The following is an 18,691-nucleotide window of genomic DNA, read 5'->3' as shown; positions in this document are numbered from 1 at the left end:
CATTTCCCCGTACCCGAACCGTCTTGCTCACATTGCCCACAGAGCTGGTGATGCATGATGCACACCACAGTGTGGTCTCATTTCTTAACTAGCTGTGGGCCTCTCTGAGCATCGGGGTCCCTGCATGTGAAATTGGGGTGATAACATGACCTAGCTGGCAGGGTTGTGGGGGTGATTAAATACGATTCTACAGTCGACACACATAACACGATCCTGAATACATAGAAGGTGTCCAGTGGATTTCAGTCACTTGGGGTTGAATTGCACCCCCTAAAAAACATGTGTGGTGCCCCGGGGGTTGGAGATCTGCCTGCCAATGTGGGGAACACGGGTTCAATCTCTGCTCCAGGAGGATCCCACATGCCACAGGGCAACTAAGCCCATCACCTCAATTACTGAAGCCCTTGTGCCCTGTAGCCCAAGCCCTACAACAGAGAAGTCACTGCAACGAGAAGCCACTCACCACAAAGAAGAGCGGCCCCCACTCGCCACAACTAGAGAAAGCCATCACACAGCAACAAAGACCCAGAACAGCCAAAAATAAATAAATACATCTTAAATGAAAAGGATATGTAAAATCCTAACCTTGGCCCTCTAAACGTGACCTTATTTGGAAATGGGGTCCTTGCTGATGCCATCGAGTTAAGACAGGAGTAACAACAGCAAACTGGAGTAAGGCAGGCCTTAAATCTAATGCCAGGTGTCCTCAAAGAGAAAAAGGAAATTTGGGAAAGTGGTTGGGACTCCACCCTTCTCATTGTGGAGGGCACAGGTTCAATCCCTGGTCAAGGAACTAAGATCTTGCATATCATGCAGAGCATAGCCAAAAGTAAAAAGGAAACTTGGAGACACACAGTGTCCACTACGAATAAAGCTAGTGGAGGTGATGGAATTCCAGCTAAGCTCTTTCAAATCCTAAAAGATGATGTTGTGAAAGTGCTGCACTGAGTATGTCAGCTAATTTGGAAAACTCCGCAGTGGCCACAGGACTGGAAAAGGGCAGTTTTCATTCCAATCCTAAAGAAGGGCAATGCCAACGAATGCTCAAACTACCATATAGTTGTAATCCTTTCACATGCCAGCAAGATAATGCTCAAAATCCTTCAAGCTAGGCTTCAGCAGTATGTGAACTGAGAACGTTCAGATGTATAAATTGGGTTTAGAAAAGGCAAAGGAACAAGAGATCAAATTGCCAACGTTCACTGGATCATAGAAAAAGCTAGGGAATTCCAGAAAAATATCTACTTCTGCTTCATTGACTATGGTAAATCCTTTAACTGTGTGGATCACAAAAAACTGTGGAAAATTCTTCAAGAGATAAGAATACCAGACCACCTTACCTATTTCCTGAGAAACCTGTATATAGGTCACGAAGCAGCAGTTAGAACTGGATGTGGAACAACTGACGTTTCCAAACTGGGAAAGGAGTATGTCAAAGCTGTATATTGTCACCCTGTTTATTTAACTTATATGCAGAGTACATCATGAGAAATGCTGGGCTAGATGGATCACAAGCTGGAATCAAGATTGCCAGGAGAAATATCAACAACCTCAGATATGCAGATGGTACAAATCTAATGATGACAGAAAGTGAACAGGAACTAATGAGCCTCTTGATGAGGGTGAAAGAGGAGAATGAAAAAACTAGCTTGAAACTCAGCTTTCAAAAAACTAAGATCATGGTATTCAGTCCCATCACTTCATGGCAAATAGATGCGGAAACAATGAAAACAGTGACAGACTTTATTTTCTTGGGCTCCAAAATCACTATGGATAGTGACTGCAGCCATGAAATTAAAAGATTCTTGCTTCTTGGAAGAAAAGCTGTGACAAAACTAGGTAGTGTATTAAAAAGCAGAGAATATCACTTTGCCAGCAAAGGTTCATTAAGTTAAAACTATGGTTTTTCCAGTAGTCATGTATGGATGTGAGAGTTGAACCATAAAGAAGGCTGAGTGCCGAAGAATTGATGCTTTTAAATTGTGGTGTAGGAGAAGACTTTTGAGAATCCCTTGGACAACAAGGCGATCAAACCAGTCAATCCTAAAGGAAATCAACTGTGAATATTCATTGGAAGGACTGATGCTGAAGTTGAAGCTCCAATACTTTAGCCACCCAATGCAAACAGCCAATTCATTGGAAGAGATCCTGATGCTGGGAAAGATTGAAGACAAAAGGAGAAAGGGGTGGCAGTGGATGAGATGGTGAGATAGCATGAGTGATTCAATGGACATTAATTTAAGCAAACTCCAGGAGACAGTGGAGGACAGAGGGACCTAGGGATCTGCAGTCCATGAGTCTGGCAAGACTTGGTGACTAAACAACAATAGAGACTTTACCCATCTTGTTTCCACTGCATGGAGCACCTTTTGCCTTCATGTCCAATAATCTAAACCCTGCCATCCTCTGAGCCCACCTCAAATAATAACCCCTCTTCCAGGAAGCCCTCCCAATTCCTCCCCACCAGAACTCATCTCTTCTTCCTCTGTACTATGAAGGCACTTACTTGGTTTGTTATTGTCGTTCTATTCTATCTTGCTATCACAGCTGTCTCCCTGCATGGCGCATGCCGTTTCTCCTCTCTAGGGAGTAAAGGCGCGTTCATCATCTCCACAACAGCTACTAGGGTGTGGTGGACACAGTGGCTGTCCCAGGACCCACACTCTCTTCACACTTTCTCATCTCTGAACTAGCCAAGTGTCTTGCATTGGATAGTGTGTCACAATATAACTAGAAGTATTTTCCTTAGTGCTTCTTAGAATAACAGCATGCCTTACAGCCAGTGATGTCTTTTGTTGTTAGTCTCTCAGGCGTGTCTGAGTCTATTGCAACCCCATGAACTGTAGCCCTCCCAGACTTCTCTGTCCATGGGATTTTCCAGGCAAGAACACTGGAGTGGGTTCCCATTTCCTTCTCCAGGGGATCTTCCCAACCCAGAGATCAAACCCACGTCTCCTGCTTGGCAGGTGGAGTGATATCTTAGATTCCTTTAAATCCAGTAGAAGATGTTGAACCAGTATTTGCTTCAGTGGATGAGTTTAAGTCATTTGAAGTGGAAGAGAGAATCTAGCCCCACTGTCTGGGTTTGAACACATTTCAGGGCAAGGCAGGGCTCCCCCAGGCCCCTACTTACTTTGCTGCCCACTTGAATGATGATGATGGGGGAGCCTGGAAAGACTTCACATGTTCTAAACCCATCCGGGAAGGGACTCTCTTGAAGGCACTTTCTTACTGGCAAGATCCCTGCTGCCTTCATGGACCTCTCCTTGGTGATTCCTCCCTGTTTCCCAATCCCTGCTTCCTGGAGCGTCCCCCCAATAAAGCACCCACACCCAAACCCTTGTCTCAGGCTCTGCGTTGGGAGAACCCAACTAAGAGGCCAGGATCACCAAGCACCATCTTCATGGGGGCTATGCCTACACTTGACAAAGAAGGGCAGTGGCGCCAGGGTCTGTGGGCAGTGCAGGAGGGCCCAGCAAGCATGGTGGGCACTGCCTCTCTCGTGTCTCCCTGTCGTCCTGCTCCCTACTTGTCCCAACCCCTCCTGCAGGCAGGTAAAGGGCCAGAGTCACCCAGACCATGACAACTGATTTGGGGCCCCGGGACAAGGCACTTCCCAGGTGGTCTTAGTGGTAAAAAACCTGTCTGCCAGTGTAGGAGACTTAAGAGGCATGGCTTCAATCTTAGGGTCAAGAAGATCACCTGGAATAGGAAATGGTAACCCATTCCGATATTCCTGCCGGGATAACCCCATGGACAGAGGACCCTGTGGTCCATAGGGTCACCAAAAGTCAGACATGACTGAAGCGACTTAGCACGCATGCTTAGCACACAACAAGGCACTTAGGGAGGGACCATCTCTAGGGAGAGCAGGGTAGGGGATGGGAGTTTCACCTGGTCTGGGAGACAGAGAGATTCAGGGATTGGAGGGGCACGTTGTCCTGGGAGCAGATGGGGCTTCCTGTGCACCAGAGCTCACTAACCAGCTCAGTTGCTGAGGTCCTGGGTCCAAGCATATTGCCTGCCGCCCTGGTGGGGGTGCTGAGCACACATGGCCACACACGGGAGGGAGCCCACCAACCCCGGGTCCAGCTTTGAGACCTCAGGCCCAGGAGAAGGAGGGAACAGGAACAGATCATGGCTGCACTCCCCAGGCCAGGGAGCGGCAGCTTCCAAGACAGATCTATCTGGTCTTCAGCAAGAGCCAGGGATCAGAGACTGGAGGGGAGAGACGTGGGCAGGGGGGAGGGTAAGGGAGCCCTGTCCTAAGGGGCTTTGCCCCCACCCACCTGTGCTAGGCCCACAGCACCCAGGTGATGAAAGTGGGACCCTCAGAGCTCCAGAGACTCTGCGTGTGCGTGTGTGTGTGCATGTGTGTGTGTGAGACAGGCGTTTGACAGCTATTCAGTCACTTCATCTCCAAACCCAGGCTCCCACTACTTGGGGATGCCCTTGGGGATTTGGTCACACTGAGAGCCCTGCTGGTATCTGCCCTCCTGCTCCTCCTCCTCTTCTCAACCTTCCCACAATGTTCCCTGTCTTCCTCTTCACTCTCTTCCAAGAATAAAACTCATATTAGGCGTTTCTGCTACCAAACCAGAAGCGATGTACGTGCCGTTTGGGGATGAGGCTGGAGAGAAACAGTGCAAGCCTTTTCATCTGAGCTGCACACGTCAAGGAAGGCATCTCTGGTCTGTTTGCTTGTGATCAAATGGGCTGTAAGTTGCAAATCCCTGATTAATTAATGAGCCACATGCAACATTTAATTGGGATCAAGGTGCATTTCTAAAGTGTAAGCAAGAGAAAGAAATATCTCCCAGACACAAAAACGATCCATACACACCTCTGCCAGAAAAGCATTTCAAGATCTTTGTATCCAGGCTGATTTCCCAGAGCTGACCATTCTGCCTCTAAGTACTTAACCCAGTCCTGGCTCACAGTAGGATTAGTCAAAATTTGTTGGATAAATAAATCGGCCTTCAAAATATAGTCCCAGGATACACACACAGAATAGCTAATATATTCACTTTTATTGAATAGGAAAGCATGTCCCAAGTAGTAAGTCAATAGTGACAAAATAAAACTGGAATTTACACCAGCCCACAAGCCAGGAGTGTGGATCCTTGCTGGAGCTGGCTGATGGATACCTAAGATTGATAAAAAACCATTCTCTCTACTTTGGGCATTACATTTTAAAAATATGCTTGAAAAAAGTAAAATATGTTTGAAGTCTTCCACAATAAATTTTTTTTTAACCCTATCCTAGGAAAAATTTAGTTGAAACAAAGTAGAAATCTTAGGGAAAGTGACACATACGACTCACCAGGTTGGTATCATACCCTTTTTCAACAGGGACGCTCTCCCACATCTCCCCTCTGTCCAGTCAAAGAAGCGTGAAGCTCACATCACGGGCATTCAAGGATGCTCTTTGGTGCTAACTTGATGCCCCTGTAAATGCAAACTCTAAGCCACCAAATATGAGCAATGATAAATTATCACTTCGTGACTTCTTCAATGGCAACCAATTAAAAAGGAAAAAAATAGCAAGCAATCCTAAAGAAAGTGTTTTGGCTTGTGGCTCGGCACTGTGGGAAATCATTAAACCCTTTGAAAGCGAAAGTGGCTCAGTTATGTCCAACTCTTTGTGACCCCATGGACTGTATAGTCCATGGAATTCTCCAGGCCAGAATACTGGAGTGGGTAGCCTTTCCCTTCTCCAGGGCATCTTCCCAACCCAGGGATTGAACCCAGGTCTCCCACATTGCAGGTGGATTCTTTACCATCTGAGCTACCAGGGAAGCCCAAGAATACTGGGGTGAGTAGCCTATCCCTTTTCCAGCGGATCTTCCTGACCCAGGAATAGAACTGGGGTTTCCTACATTGCAGGCGGATTCTTTACCAACTGAGCTACCAGAGTAGCCCTATTAAACCCTTTAGGAAAACCGATTTTAGAAACAAATAGCAGGAGACACAAACCACCCATTTTTGGCAAAGTTCCATTACTTCAAGAAGTCTTGCACAAAACGTGAAGCAAGGACAGTGAACATGAATGCTCTGTCTTCTGATGGCGCTGTTTTAGTGTCTGCATTTGTGTTTATCGGGTGCTTTCAGTTTTGACCATTTGTAAAGGGTTTTTTTCTATATCTTTTCCGTGCAGTTGTTTTCAGTTCTTGAAAACAATTTTAAAGTACCTGGAAATTTAAACCTCGATCATAATTTGAAAAGACAATTAAGTATCACACTGCTGTATTTAAAATGGACAGCCCACAAGCACCTACTGTACAGCACAGGGAGCTCTGCTCAATGTTATGTGGCAGCCTGGATGGGAGGGGGTTTGGGGGAGAATGGACATATGTATACAAATGACTGAGTCCCTTTGCTGTCCACCTGAAACGATCACAACACTGTTAATCACCTCTGCTGCTGCTGCTGCTGCTAAGTCGCTTCAGTCGTGTCCAACTCTGTGCGACCCCATAGATGGCAGCCCACCAGGCTCCCCCGTCCCTGGGATTCTCCAGGCAAGAACACTGGAGTGGGTTGCCATATCCTTCTCCAATGCATGAAAGTTAAAAGTGAAAGTGAAGTCACTCAATCTCCTAGCAACTTCATGGACTGCAGCCTACCAGGCTCCTCGGTCCACGGGATTTTCCAGGCAAGAGTACTGGAGTGTGTTGCCATTGCCTTCTCCGGTTAATCAGCTCTACTCTAATACAAAATAAAAAGTTAAATAAGAAAAGACAAGTACCTAAATATTGACTTTGTAAATATTCAAATAAGTGCCATTCATATGAACAGTAAAATAAGTCAGCGTGCTGGGCATTTTAATACGCTCCCACATGCTCTCTGAATGATTCAAAGTGTCTTGTTAAACAGACAGATTACGAGCAGATTTCCAAAAGGGAGCACACTGCAAAGTCACAAAACCCTTCTTAACCCTGTGATTTGAACAAGCAGAATCATTTCACAAATGCTGAGACTGTATTTCCAAACGCATTCCAGAATGACCTTGGAAATTCAGTGCAATGAATATATTATTTTTTGAGTTTGGGGGAAAGACTTAAAGATAGTTACCAGAGGCTGGGGGTAAGGTGGTGGGGGAGATAAGAGAGATCGTATTTAAGGATACAAATTTGCGGGAATTCCCCAGTGGTCCAGTGGTTAGGGGGCTTCCCTGCTGGCTCAGATGGCAAAGAATCCACCTGAAATGCAGGAGACCTAGGATCCAACCTTGGGTTGAGAAGATTCCCTGGAGAAGGGAATGGCAGCCCACTCCAGTATTCTTGCCTGGAGAATCCCATGGACAGAGGAGCCTGGTGGGCCACAGTTCATGGGGATGCAAAGAGTTGGACACAACTGAGTGATACTACCACCACTACTACCCACTCTAGTACTCTGGCCTGGAGAATTCCACGGACAAGGAGCCTTGCGGGCCACAGTCCTTGGGGTCGCAGAGTCGGACACAACCGAATGGCTGACACTTTCACTTTTTTCCCCACTTTCCAGTGGTTAGGACTTGGCACTTCACTGCAGGGGGCCCGGGTTGAATCCCCTGGTAGGGGAACTAAGATCCCACAAGCCTCCTAGAGTGGCCAAAAAAAAAATAAAAGATAATACAAATTTGCAACTAGTATATAAGTAAGTCCTGGGGATCTAATGCACGGTATGATGATTATAGACAACAATGTTAATTGTTCAGTCATGTCTGACAACAAATACTTTATTAGAAACATCAAATTTGCCCAGAGACTGTATCTTTAATATTCTCACCACAAAAAAAGAAATAACTATGTGTTTCCATACAGGTATCAACTAACACTACAGTGCAATCATACTGCAATATATAAATGCATCAAATCAACATGTCACACAGCTGAGACTTACACAGTGTCACATGTCAAATATGTTTCAATTAAGAAAGAAAAAATCGCACATCAATTTTTTTTTTTTAATCACTGAGACAGAAGCTGTGTGACAAAGAGAGCTCAACTCCAAAGACTGGACCTAAAATTACAATTTGTTTTCGACCACCACCACACTAAATGTATCCATATACACACTTTGCAAATAAACACTCAAAATGAATGACTGTGAAGGAGCACTCCACGGACCAACCAAACACGAGTCTTATCAAAAGCAGTTGGTTTGGCTGTAGCGTTAAAGCCGGAGCTCTCTGTGGAAAGTTCCACCAAAGGCTGGAACAAACCAGGCCATTTTGGTAAAAATTGTTGCTGTTCAGTTGCTCAGTCATGTCCGGCTCTTTGCGACCCCATGGACTGCAGCACGCCAGGCCTCCCCGTCCATCACCAACTCCTGGAGTTTGCTCACACTCATGTCCATTGAGTCAGTGATGCCATCCAACCAGCTCATCCTCTGTCGTCCCCTTCTCCTCCTGCCCTCAATTTGGCAAAAAATAAAAAGTGATAAACCCACCTGGGAATGATCAAACAGGCTGTGACTTTGCAGGACTAGCAGATGGTCCCCAAAAGGTCGCTGCAACCTTTCCCATCTCAGTGAGTGGCAGCTGTGACTTAGGCCAAAACCTGGGAGGCATCTTCCTCTCTCTCTCTAACCCTGCATCCAATCTGTCGGCAAATCCTAAACTCGAAAGCATCTCTCTCTCCATTGGCACCAGACCGCCTCCATCATGGGTCGCGTGCACGCTCCCCAGAAAGGCTGTCTCTGTCCCCCCGTCCCAGCGTCCCCACCTGGCTGAAGCTGACGCCTGAGGACATGAAGGAGCAGACATACAAACTGGTCAAGAGAGCCTGATTCCCTCACGAATCGGGGTGGTCCTCAGAGACTCACATGCTGTTACACAGTACAGTCTGTGACAGGCCGTGAAATCTTGAGAATTCTTAAGTCCGAAGGACTTGCTCCTGATTTTCCTGAGGATCTCTACCATTTAATTAAGAAAGCCGTTGCCGTTCGAAAGCATCTTGAGAGGAAAAGAAAGGATAAAGATGCTTAATTGCATCTGATTCTGATTGAGAGCTGTAGTCACTGGTGGGCTGGAAATTACAAGACCAAACAAGTCCTTCCCCTCAAACAGAAATACGAGTCATCTGCAGCCTTTGGCTTGATTGCATAAACTTGTCTGTTGTACTCAAGCAATAAAACTAGGAAGAAAGGGGCTTCCCAGGCGGCTCAGTGGTAAAGAATTTGCCTGCCAATGCAGGAGACGAGGATTCGATCCCTGGGCCAGGAAGATGCCTCAGAGCTACTAAGCCCAAGCACTACAACTACTGAACCCACATGCCGCAAGCCTGAACCCCCTAGAGTGTACGCTCCACAACTAAAGAAGCTGCCTCCAGCCCGCAACTAGACTGTAACCTCGCCTAGCAGCAACTAGAGAAAAGTCTGCACAGCAGCAAAGACTCAGCACAGCCATAAATTAAATTATTTTTTAAAGGACTAGAAAAAAAAAGAAAGTATATCCAGAATATGACCACTTCTCACACCTCCATCTGGGCCACCACTGTGTGGTGTCTGGATTCTTCCCGAAGCCTCCTCCTGGGCTCCTGGCCCCTTCTTACCTATGATATCGGGGATTATTTGTGAGAAAAAATTAGTAAGTGAACAAATGATCATGAAAGCAAAACAAGAGCTGAAGAGGAATATTCCAAGAATCTTTCCAGTCCTCCTCCCCAACCCCTCCTCTCACCATGAAGAAAAATAAAAAAAGGTGATTTGGGAGAAGAAGGAACCGTAATCTTGGGAAAGAGTGGACTTTTCCCCCAAAATTAGATTAACAGTAAACAATAAATGTAGACACTGGCTGAGATCTTCTATGTCCCAAGCACCGTGAGAATAGCTTTCCCTGCCTCTGGCTTGCTTCTTGAAACCAACCCTAGGGCACTTGCATCTCCTTTTGTGAGTGCACAACTTTCGTTTTTGGTAACTCTTCTGACACCAACTGTAATACAGTTCTGGCACAACTAGCCAGTTACCTCCCCATTCCCGGCCGCTGCACCCCAAGTTAAAGCCTGGGTCCTCCACAGGACAGCCCTTCCCTCATTCTGGCCACACTCCTGGGGGCTCCCAGGCCATCCACACTTCAGATGACTGGCTACAAACTCAGAGCTTCCCACAACCCCTCGGGTTTAGTAATTCCCCAGGAGGACTCGCAGTACTCAGGATGGTGCTCTACTCACAATCACTGTTTCATTATCAAAGAGCCAGGCCAGGCCTGGCCAGGCAAGTGCTCACAGAGGCAGAGGTCTGAGAAGCCTTAATGCACAGCTTCTGTGGCCCTCCCTGTAGACTCAGGCACGCCACCCTCCTGGAGCATCAATGAGATTGCCAGCCGCCAAGCTCCAGCCGGCCTCAAAGTCCAGAGTTTTTCCACCAGAATCTCATTACGTCAGCCTCATCGACTGACTCATTGCCCATGTGGGCAATCAATCTCCCACCTCCTTCCCTCCCTCCCTACCCATCCCCACCCCTGCCGAGGTCAGACTGGCCAGACCCCAACTCTCATCACGTGATTGGTCTTTCTTGTGTCCTATCCTTGGGTCATCATAACTCTTAGTATAAACTCAGGTATGATCCGGAAGTAACAAAGACTCAAAGATTTAGAGGCTCTTCTCACGAACCAGAAATAAAAGCCAACCAAACACTTTATTATACAACAGAGTTGTTGTTGTTTAGTCACTAAGTCATGACTGAATTTGCCACACTATGGACTGTAGCCCCGCCAGGCTCCTCTGTCCATGGAACTCTCTAGGCAAGAATACTGGAGTGGGTTGCCATTTCCTCCTCCAGGGGATCTTCCCGACCCCGATATCAAACAGGTATTTGCATTGGCAGGTGTATTCTTTACCACTGAGCTACCAGGGAGGCCCCTTGTCTACAACAGGAGTGTCACGTGAATTCTCTTTCAAGGCCCCTTTCAGCTGGCAGAAAGGCACCTCAGTCCACTACTTGGGTAAACTTCCTCCAGGAGTAATTCTTATCTGGGGAGGAGGAGGCTCCCAGGGCCCCCAGGTGACAGGGAAGGAGGGTGCACGCATCTGGACTTTTATCACCTCTGCTCCAGCTGCTGGATCATATAGCCCTTGGCCTTCCAGGGGACACTGTGAGGTTTCTAAAGCAGAGACAACCTACACACCAGCTGGCACCCACAGTCTCATTTCTCTCTGGGCACTTGCTTCCTCTGCTAGAATCTGGAGCATGAAGCCAGGCCCCTGTCCTCGTCCAGCCCATAGACCTTTCTCTTAACCCCCATCTGGATTCAGCCAGTGGGGAGGAGGGGTAGAGGACCCTTTTTTTCTCAGGGACCACAAATATTCATGCACTCACTTCTCCAATTATCCTTTCCCTACAGCCACGAGCATCCTTTTCTAATTCAGAAGGAAGCGGCCTGGGTTCTTACATCATTATCCCTCTCCTAGATCTGAGAACTACAGCTGCATCAGTTCCATTCCTCACCAAGGATTAGCTTTTGAAACCCAAAGGCCTATTTTTAACCAGACATCACACTCAGTAGTTCCTGAAGGCCTATTTGTACCATGGAATCTCCCCCAGAGAAGCAGAACCTGCTTCCGATGCGGAGAGAGACCTAGAGGATGAGAGCCATCTAAGGTGGTTCCACACTCTCCCCAGGCTTCCCTGGTGGCTCAGATGATACAGAACCTGCCTGCAATGCACGAGGCCTGGGTTGGATCCCTGGGTCGGGAAGATCATCTGGAGAAGGGAACGGCTACCCATTCCCATATTCTTGCCTGGAGAATTCCATGGACAGAGGAACATCACGGGCTGTAGTCCACGGGGTCCCAAAGAGTCGGACATGACTGAGTGACCAGCACATGCACACACACTTTCCCCAGGTCAGTGTGATCACTGCAGTGTTCTGTGAGCTTGTCTTCACACTGACGCTGCTGAAATGTGCTTATTCCTCTCTTTTGTTGTTGCTGCTATTCAGCTGCAAGGTCATGCCCGGCTCTTTGTGACCCCATGGACTGCAGCACGCCAGCTCCCCTTTCTTCCACTATCGCCCAGAATTTGCTCAGATTCACGTTCATTGAGTCAGTGATGCTATCTAACCATCTCACCCTCTTCACCGCCTTCTCCTCTCTTTAAAGACTAATTTTTTTAACTTTTCTATTTTGTATTGGGGTATAGCCAATCAACAAACAATGCTGGATATTAACAGTTTCAGGGGAACAGTGAAGGGACTGAGCCGTATATATACAGGTATCCATTCTCCCCAAACTCCCCAAACTCCCATCCAGACTGCCACATAACACTGAGCAGAGTTGAGTGCTGTACAGCAGGTCTTTGTTGGTTATCCACTTTAAATACAGCAGTGTGTACATGTCCATCCCAAACTCCCTAACTATGCCTCCCCCCGAAGCCTTCTCCTCTCCCAGTAACCGTAAGCTCATTCTTGAAACCTGTGAGTCTATTTCTGCTTGTAAAGACTAATATTTTTATATACTTTATATTTTCCAAAGTACTTACTCCTATCTTGCCTTACCTTGTGAGGTAGCAACTAACTGGTCATCTCCAATGAGAAAATGTGCTCAGGGTCTCAAGCGGCTCGTGGAAGTCAGCTGAGCTGCAAAAAGCTGCCAGCCACACCGTGCACTGGCTGAGTGATCAACTCAGTACCTTGCTGAATTGACAGATAATGTATGGAAGTCTTCATCTCCCCGTAGAGTCACTAGAGTTCCGTTCCAGTCTATTTACTGCAGTTAATTTGCTCTAAATCCGTTGGCCCCCCACAGCTGTACGTGGGCCCTTATGCTGCTTCGCGTTCCTGGGGTCAAGCACCTGCCCATCACGTTTCTACCTATGAGCGCATGAATCCGGCCCTGTGTATGAGTTTCACTGTCCTCTCTGTCCACAGACGTATGTTCTGCCCCAAATCTGTCTCTGCCGTTGGTGGAGAAGCCAAAATCCGTTCAGACCCAGACTAAGGAATCTATTTCCCAGTTTCTGCAAAGGCTTTTTCTGTGAATTAATTTTCTGCCAACTGAACTGGAGCCCCAGTAACTAGTAGAACCAGGAGAACTTGAAGGCAAAATGCCATGCTGTTTGGTGCGGAGGGTGGGGGATAAATTAAGAGTTTGGAATTAACATATACAGACTACTCTATATAAAATAATCAACAAGGACCTACTGTATAGCCCGGGGAACTCTACTCAATACTCTGTAATGATCTATATGGGAAATGAACCTGAAAAAGTACAGATATATGTATATGCATAATTGAATGACTTTGCTATATACCTGAAACAAACACGATATTGTAAATCAACTATATTCCAAGATAAAATAAAAATTGATTTTCAGAAGAAAAAAAAAAAAGTGGTCCTCTGATCCTGTCATCTCTGTTGGGCTTACATGATGTGAACCCCCGGCTAAGCATTGGGGCGCTCATTCAACCTTCATGCTCTGGCCTGTGTGGCCTCCATGGGGGTTCTGGAACCTCCAATTCAGCCTTGGGCATCACCCCAGGCAGGCCTGCTCTGAGCCTTCCTGTGTTTGCTCTCCATCTCCCAGCACCGTCAGACAAGCCATTAGGTGCCTAATAAAGGCCCTGCCCTGCTGATGAATAATGGTGACATGACGGCGATGATGATGGTCGTAACTGGGAGAAGAGAATGGAGTTATGCAGGGGCTGTGAAGCTAAACAGCAAGGCCTCCTGATGCTGAAATTCACACACCTGTTGACTCCTTCCTAGGGTGGGATGGAAAAACTCCTCCCAGGAGACAGCCCATCTCTCTATGTCTGTAGCAGAGTATTTTGGAAAGAGTTTCCCAAAAGTGTGCTTCCAGACCCAGGGTACATGAAAAGGATGGCTATATGCCCCCTTAAAAAAAAAAAAAAAAACCTGCTTCTAATAGCGATTCATCAGAAATCCATAGGAATGAGAAGGTCATCACTACAGTGCATTTAAGATGGCCATCCTCTCTTCCTGCGCCTCCATTGAGGGGTGGAGTCTCTTTCAGCCTCTCCCATTGACTCTGAGCTGGTCTTAAGAGCAGCACTGACCAATAACACAGGACAGGAATTTACCTGGTACCCATTCCGGGTCCTTTGCTCTCGCTGCTCATCTGCTATGTCATAAGGCAGAGTCCTGGATGGTGAAGCCGTGTAGAGAGAGGACTGGGGGATGAGTGGGTATTTTGGACATTTCAGCCTCAACTGAATATAGCCACATATATGATCCGATCTGACATCACCTGGAGCAGAGCAGCCTGCTAAGCCCTGTCTCAGCTTAGAACCCTGAGAACCATAGAACCCTGAGAACTAGTACATTGTTATTGTTTTAAGCCAGCCACTAAATTTTGGAGTGATGTGCTACACAGAAATATGCCACATGTCCTTGTTCTGCTGGAGACAACAGGACACTAAAATAATCCACTGCAAACTCTGCAGAATCAGTGCCTCTAGAGGAACCCCATTAAAAACCCCTTCCAGTCAGGCCTGGTCCATCTTAGGGACAGATGTGAAGAGCAGTGCGGTCAGAGGAACCTTGGTTCTGGTTGAACTAATGGCCCCTCAGACTCCTAGCCAGGCCCAAGCATTCCCCAGGCATGCACTCAAATATTTATGGTGGCTGGCATGTGATATGGATGAATGGCGTGGGTGGAGTGTTTGCAAATCAATTATACAGGAATGAATATTCTTCACTTCCAAAAGGACCAATGTCTTTTCCCATCTTTCTTGAAAGAGACAGCCTTCCCTGGGTATTCTGTTGTCACTTCTGCTAGCGGCGTGCATGCTCAGTCACTGAGTTGTGTCCAACTCTTTGCAACGCCTTGGACTGCAACCTTCCAGGCTCCTCTGTCCATGGGGTTTCTCAGGCAAGAATACTGGAGTGGGTTGCTGTTTTCTCCTCCAGGGGATCTTCCTGACCCAAGGATCGAACCCATGTCTCCCACATTGCGAGCAGATTCTTTACTACCGAGCCACCTGGGAAGCCCGAATTCTGCTAGAGTCATAGGTAAAAGAGAAACAGTCTCTACCATCAGACAAACAACAGTTCAACGGCAAAATGACAAGTGACCCTGGCTTCAGGCTCAGGGAGGTAATGGGGTGGTGGTGTAGTGGATACTGTGGTGTGCTGCCCAGACGCTCTGCAGGATGGACACACTGCTCAGACTGTGGCTGCTGGTGGAGCTCTGCAAAGTCATTCTCTGGGAACTGTCCTCAACTGAAAACTGCCATTTTGCCCAAGGTCACGCCCCTTCCTGGGGACAGGCCATGTCCAGGGATGGTCAAAGTGGGATACAAAGTTCTGCCTCCATTCGTTTGAGACAGGACAGTCCTGAAAGACCATCCTACCTCCTCCTCTGGGACGGGCCGAGACCTTGGTTGTGACTGACTCACCTCGCTGTTATTCGGTTTTCCCCATCCAATCCTTCCTCCTTTATGCCATTACCAGTAATGATCCCAAGTTGTTGGTATCTGTTTGTGACCCCATGGACGGTAGCCCACCAGGTTCCTCTGTCTGTGGGATTTCCCAGGCAAGAATACTGGAGGGTTGCCATTACTCTCTCCAGGGGATCTTCCTGAACCAGGGACCACACCTGCATCTCTTGCATTGGCATGGGGATTCTTTACCACTGCGCCACATGGGACGCCCATGTTCCTGAGACCATTCTCCAAAATAATCCTGACTACAAATCCCCCTCTAAGTTGGCTACCCAGAGAGTCCCACTGAAGACAGGTGGGGACTAGAATGACCAGAAGTGGGCAGCTTTCAACGACTTCAGCTATTCTTCCCTGTAAAAAGAGGTTCCAAATATATTTGAGAAACAAATGGTTAGACAAGATTAAGCTAATACCTTTAAGACTTTTCAGAGTCTTTCACATTATACTTTTTTAAAGTTTCTAAGGAGATTTCCTGTCTCATGTTAAGCAAAATTAGTTGATCAGTTCTGTTCAATTCATTCACTCAGTCATGTCCAACTATTTGCAGCCCCATGGACTGCAGCACACCAGGCCTCCCTGTCCATCACCAACTCCTGGAGTTGGTTCAAACTCATGTCCATTGAGTCTGTAATGCCATCCAGCCATTTCATCCTCTGTCAACCGTTTTCCTCCCAACTTCAATCTTTCCCAGCATCAGGGTCTTTTCCAATGAGTCAGCTCTTCACATCAGGTGGCCTAAGTATTGCAATTTCAGCTTAAGCATCAGTCCTTCCAAAGAACATTCAGGAATGATCTCCTTTAGGATGGACTGGTTGGATCTCCTTGCAGTCCAAGGGACTCTCAAGAGTCTTCTCCAACATCACAGTTCAAAAGCATCAATTATTCAGTGCTCAGCTTTCTTTATAGTCCAACTCTCACATCCATACACGATCACTGGAAAAACCATAGCCTTGACTAGATGGACCTTCATCAGCAAATTAATGTCTCTGCTTTTTAATATGTTGTCGAGGTTGATCATAACTTTTAAGCAAGCATCTTTTAATTTCATGGCTGAAGTCACCATCTGCACTGATTTTGGAGCCCAAGAAAATAAAGTCTGTCACTGTTTCCATTGTTTCCCCATCTATTTGCCATGAAGTGATGGGACCAGGTGCCTTGATCTTCATTTTTCTTTAATGTTGAGCTCTAAGCCAACTTTTTCACTCTCCTCTTTCACTTTCATCAAGAGGCTCTTTAGTTCCTCTTCATTTTCTGCCATAAGGGTGGTATCATCTGCGTATCTGTGGTTAGTGGTATTTCTCCAAGCAATCTTGATTCCAGCTTGTGCTTCATTCAGCCTGGCATTCCACATGATGTACTCTGCATATAAGTTAAATAAGCAGGGTGACAATAGATAGTCTTGATGTATTCCTTTCCCAATTTGGAACCAGTCTGTTGTTCCATGTCCAGTTCTAACTGTTGCTCCTTGACCTGCATACGCATTTCTTAGGAGGCAGGTAAAGAGGTCGGGTATTCCCATCTCTTTAAGAATTTTCCACATTTATTGTGATTCACACAGTCAAAGGTTTTGGTGTAGTCAATAAAGCAGAAGTAGATGTTTTTCTGGAACTCTCTTACTTTTTCAATGATCCAGTGGATGTTGGCAATTTGATCTCTGGTTCCTCAGCCTTTTCTAAATCCAGCTTGAACATCTGGAAGTTCATGGTTCACGTATTGTTGAAGCCTGACTTGCAGAATTTTGAGCATTACTTTGCTAGCGTGTGAGATGAAGGCAATTATGTAGTAGTTGAAGCATTCTTTGGCATTGCCTTTCTTTGTGATTGGAGTGAAAACTGACGTTTTCCAGTACTGTGGTCACTGCTGAGTTTTCCAAATTTGCTGGCATATTGAGTGCAGCACTTTCACAGCATCATCTTTCAGGATTTGAAATAGCTCAACTGGAATTCCATCACCTCCACTAGCTTTGTTCATAGTGATGCTTCCTAAGACCTACTTGACTTTGCATTCCAGGATGTCTGTCTCTAGGTGAGTGATCACACCATTGTGGTTATCTGGGTCACGAAAATGTTTTTTGTATAGTTCTTCGGTGTATTTTTGCTACCTCTTCTTTATATCTTCTGCTTCTGTTAGGTCCATACCGTTTCTGTCCTTTATCGAGCCCATCTTTGCGTGAAATATTCCCTTGATATCTCTAATTTTCTTGAAGAGATCTCTAGTCTTTCCCATTCTATTGTTTCCCTCTATTTCTTTGCACTGATCACTGAGGAAGGCTTTCTTATCTCTCCTTGCTATTTTTTGAAACTCTGCATTCAAATGGGTATATCTTTCCTTTTCTCCTTTGCCTTTAGCTACTCTTCTTTTCTCAGCTATTTGTAAGGCCTCCTCAGACAACCATCTTGCTTTTTTGCATTTCTTTTTCTTGGGGATGGTCTTGATCACTGCCTCCTGTACAATGTCATGAACCTCCATCCATAGTTCTTCAGGCACTCTGTCTATCAGATCTAATCCCTTGAATCTGTTTGTCACTTCCTCTGTAAAATTGTAAGGGATTTCATTTAGGTCATACCTGAATGGTCTAGTGGTTTTCCCTACTTTCTTCAATTTAAGTCTGAATTTGGCAATAAGAAGTTCATGATATGAGCCACCGTCAGCTCCTGGTCTTGTTTTTGCTGACTTTATAGAGCATCTCCATCTTTGGCTGCAAAGAATATAGTCAATCTGATTTTGGTGTTGACCATCTGGTGATGTCCTTGTGTACAGTTTTCTCTTGTGTGGTTGGAAGAGGGTGTTTGCTGTGACCAGTGCATTCTCTTGGCAAAACTCTGTTAGTCTTTGCCCTGCTTTATTTTGTACTCCAAGGCCAAAAATGCCTGTTATTCCAGGTGTTTCTTGACTTCCTACTTTTGCATTCCAGTCCCCTATGATGAAAAGGACATCTTTTTTGGGTGTTAGTTCTAGAAGATCTTGCAGGTCTTCATAGAACTGTTCAATTTCAGCTTCTTCAGCTTTACTGGTTGGGGTATAGACTTGGATTACTGTGGTATTGAATTGTTTACCTTGGAAACGAACAGAGATCATTCTGTAATTTTTGAGATTGCACCCAAGTACTGCATTTTGGACTCTTTTGTTGACCATGATGGCTATTTCATTTCTTCTAAGAGATTCTTGCGCACAGTAGTAGATATAATGGTCATCTGAGTTAAATTTGCCCTTTCCAGTCCATTTTAGTTCACTGATTCCTAAAATGTCAACTTTTACTCTTGCCATCTCCTGCTTGACCACTTCTAATTTGCCGTGATTCATGGACCT

General features: G+C 46.1%; 1 long non-coding RNA gene and 1 pseudogene across 1 annotated transcript in view; one reads left to right on the top strand and one right to left on the bottom strand.

Annotated features, from left to right (window-relative positions):
• The window catches only part of LOC129552647 (uncharacterized), an 87,471-nt gene that overhangs the window by 16,991 nt on the left and 51,789 nt on the right, over nt 1-18,691 (bottom strand). The gene's annotated exons all lie outside the window — the stretch shown is intronic.
• On the top strand, nt 7,779-9,431 carry LOC148778683 (small ribosomal subunit protein uS15 pseudogene; annotated as a pseudogene).

Source organism: Moschus berezovskii, chromosome 1 (assembly GCF_049115385.1).
Source record: "Moschus berezovskii isolate FMDL1 chromosome 1, NW_MosBer_1.0, whole genome shotgun sequence".
In the NCBI taxonomy this organism is placed as follows: domain Eukaryota; kingdom Metazoa; phylum Chordata; class Mammalia; order Artiodactyla; family Moschidae; genus Moschus; species Moschus berezovskii.
Note: the sequence above shows the minus strand (reverse complement) of the source record. Positions and strands in the feature narration are given on the sequence as shown.